Genomic DNA, 2,650 nt, shown 5'->3' on the forward strand with positions numbered 1-2,650 from the left:
ATAAACACTTTGATCAAGATAGTTTCCTTTGACCTAAGGCAATCCTCTACAGAATTCTCCTAGAATCGTTCTCAGAGCAGCTAGGGGACAGGGGAACAACCAGTGAAGAAAATCTGGGTGAGGCACCACTCTAACTTTTTTTTGACAGCTTGCTATACTTTAATGTATAATACTCAATTCAAGGTACAAGACAATTGCATCTAACATTGTTATAAATAAAAGAGACATCAGATCAGTTATTAAGGGCTTCAGAACATCAAGGGCCCCAGTTATGAGCAGCATCTTCATAACCTCCATGTTTAACATGTTTATTTTCTGGGCATAATTTAATAAGATCATCAACTTGAAGATTGGTAACTGCAGCTTCTGTTGCAAATTTCAAACTCTTTAACTATAGTTGGTTCAAACACCCTTGCTTGTTTGTTGTGTCTAGGTTTACCGCTGCTCAAATCAAGACCAATTCATTTTAGATTTTTACGTTCTGGGTTAACTTGAGCCTCATTATGAAAAGCTCTTAAACTGTTCAACCAGATCTGTGGAGTTCTGGGCAGCATTAACTGTCAGTGTATTAGGAATAAAAAGAAGAGGTCTTGCAAACTCTGCAATAGTTTGCAAACTCTGTTCCTGAGACCCCATGCTGGTTTCATAGTTTTCAGGGTATATGGAAAAGGCTGCTTCTACAGCACTCCCAGCTAATGTCATGGATTTTGACTCCAAAACGTTGTTCACTCTGCAAAGAGCATCATGTAGAGTGCTCCATCTCATCACATATGAAATCATTTGCCTCACATAAGATAATTGATGCAGATGCACAAGCCTTACTGGTTTTGATTAAGATCAGCTTATCATCACAAATTCTTTCCTGTACCACTTCTTCCATGTGTGCCAACATTGCAATTTCAAAAGTTTCTTCACCCTTCAAATTGGCCAGGGTTGACAGAATAGTCCCTCCGGAAGCTTTAGCAATGCATTTAAGGTCCCTTTTTAGAGCTCTTCTAGTTGCCATAGCCCCAGCCTCTACAAATTACTTTGACACATATCATCAATTCCACCAGCTATTAGAATAATATTGGCATCAGTTGCCAGGATCTTCGGAATTCTGTCCTTGATAATATCTGATTCTCTCTGTCTCATTTGGTCCAGTTTTTCAGGGTCTGTAATGACCAGCTGTACATCAAGTATATTAGTCCATTCTCACACTGTTATAAAGAACTGCCCAGACTGGGTAATTAATAAAGGAAAGGGGTTTAATTGACTGACAGTTTTACAGGGTTTGGGAGACCTTAGGAATTTACAATCCTGGCTGAAGAGGAAGTAAACATGTCCTTCTTCACATGGCAGCAGAAAGGAGAAGTGGAAACATGTCCTTCTTCACATGGCAGCAGAAAGGAGAAGTGCAGAGGGAAAGGCAGAACAGCTCCTTATAAAACCATCAGATCCTGTCAGAACTCACTGTCATGAGAACAACATGGAGTCCCTCCCCCAACATGTGGGAATTACAATTTGGATTGCAATTCAATGTGAGATTTGGTTGGGGACACAGAGCCAGACCATATCACAAAACTTCATTTTTGTTTTTTACAGGCTAAAGTTAAGGCAAGCAATTTTCGCATTAACAATTCTTTTGGGCATGTCCTGGGATCCCACCACACAGCTGAGTGCATAGCCACTGACCAGCATACTCTCCATCTGACTTCTTGCATAGACTTTCAGAATATTAGCAGAATTGACTGGATAGCGAGGCTGGCCTCTTAATATCTGTGTATGTAATAACAAGTAAAACATCTACTACTGTATTAGTAAAGAAATCACCATTTATTCCAATGATTTTGGAAGATATCCATGTCTCAGTGGCATTAATCAGGACATCTCTTCCCAATTCATCTGTGTTAATAATTAGGTTTTAACTGATATAACACAGGGCTTCCCACTGAGGTAGTTCCATCTCCAACTTCTTTGTCTTGCAGGTCAGTCAGCTCACAAAGAACTTTAGCTACAAGATTGTTCTACCTCCAGTAACTTCAGGATGGCTGCACCATCATTAGTAATGGTTACATCACCAACATTTTATCCAAGCCAGTTGGACCAAGAGAACTTTTCACAGTATTGGCAATTGAAGTTTAAGCCATAACGTTCTGGGAGCAGACCACCTCCCCAGGGCTGCAGTCTCGTTCCCTGAACATGGACAGAGGCCCCTCTATCTTCATCCCAGGGGTATACATCAACTTCCACTCACACACATTATGCACCTCAGCCAACCAGCTACCACAGCAGTGATGCGTGGAGCCAACCCGAGTGACACTGCAGGGACTGCTGGGTAATACCGCTCCACCAGCTTCCCAGCTTCCCCGCTTGCCCCATGCCTGGCCGCAGGACGTGGCAGGAAGGCTAGTGTGAATTTTTAACTTGGGCAAAAATTTGTTTTTGGAGGGCATGGGAGGGGGGAAACTAAGACACTGCAATGCTTCATGGTTCTCCAAAGGACCAGTGTATAAAGAGATGTGCAATATATCCACAGTATCAACATTTTATGGAAGGAGGGAATAAATAGGGGGAAAGAAGTCTGAAAGTTCCTTAGGGGGGTAATGATGGAAAAAAAAAAAAAAAGGTTGAGAAACACTGCAATATGGGAGGCGGTCTGTTTGTTCTC

General features: G+C 41.7%; 1 pseudogene; it reads right to left on the reverse strand.

The window, feature by feature from the left end:
* Positions 1 to 256: 256 nt before the first annotated feature.
* LOC117066049 lies at positions 257 to 2,435 on the reverse strand (annotated as a pseudogene).
* Between the last annotated feature and the right edge of the window lie 215 nt (positions 2,436 to 2,650).

Source organism: Trachypithecus francoisi, unplaced genomic scaffold, assembly GCF_009764315.1.
Source record: "Trachypithecus francoisi isolate TF-2019V2 unplaced genomic scaffold, Tfra_2.0 Lachesis_group2, whole genome shotgun sequence".
Taxonomy (NCBI): domain Eukaryota; kingdom Metazoa; phylum Chordata; class Mammalia; order Primates; family Cercopithecidae; genus Trachypithecus; species Trachypithecus francoisi.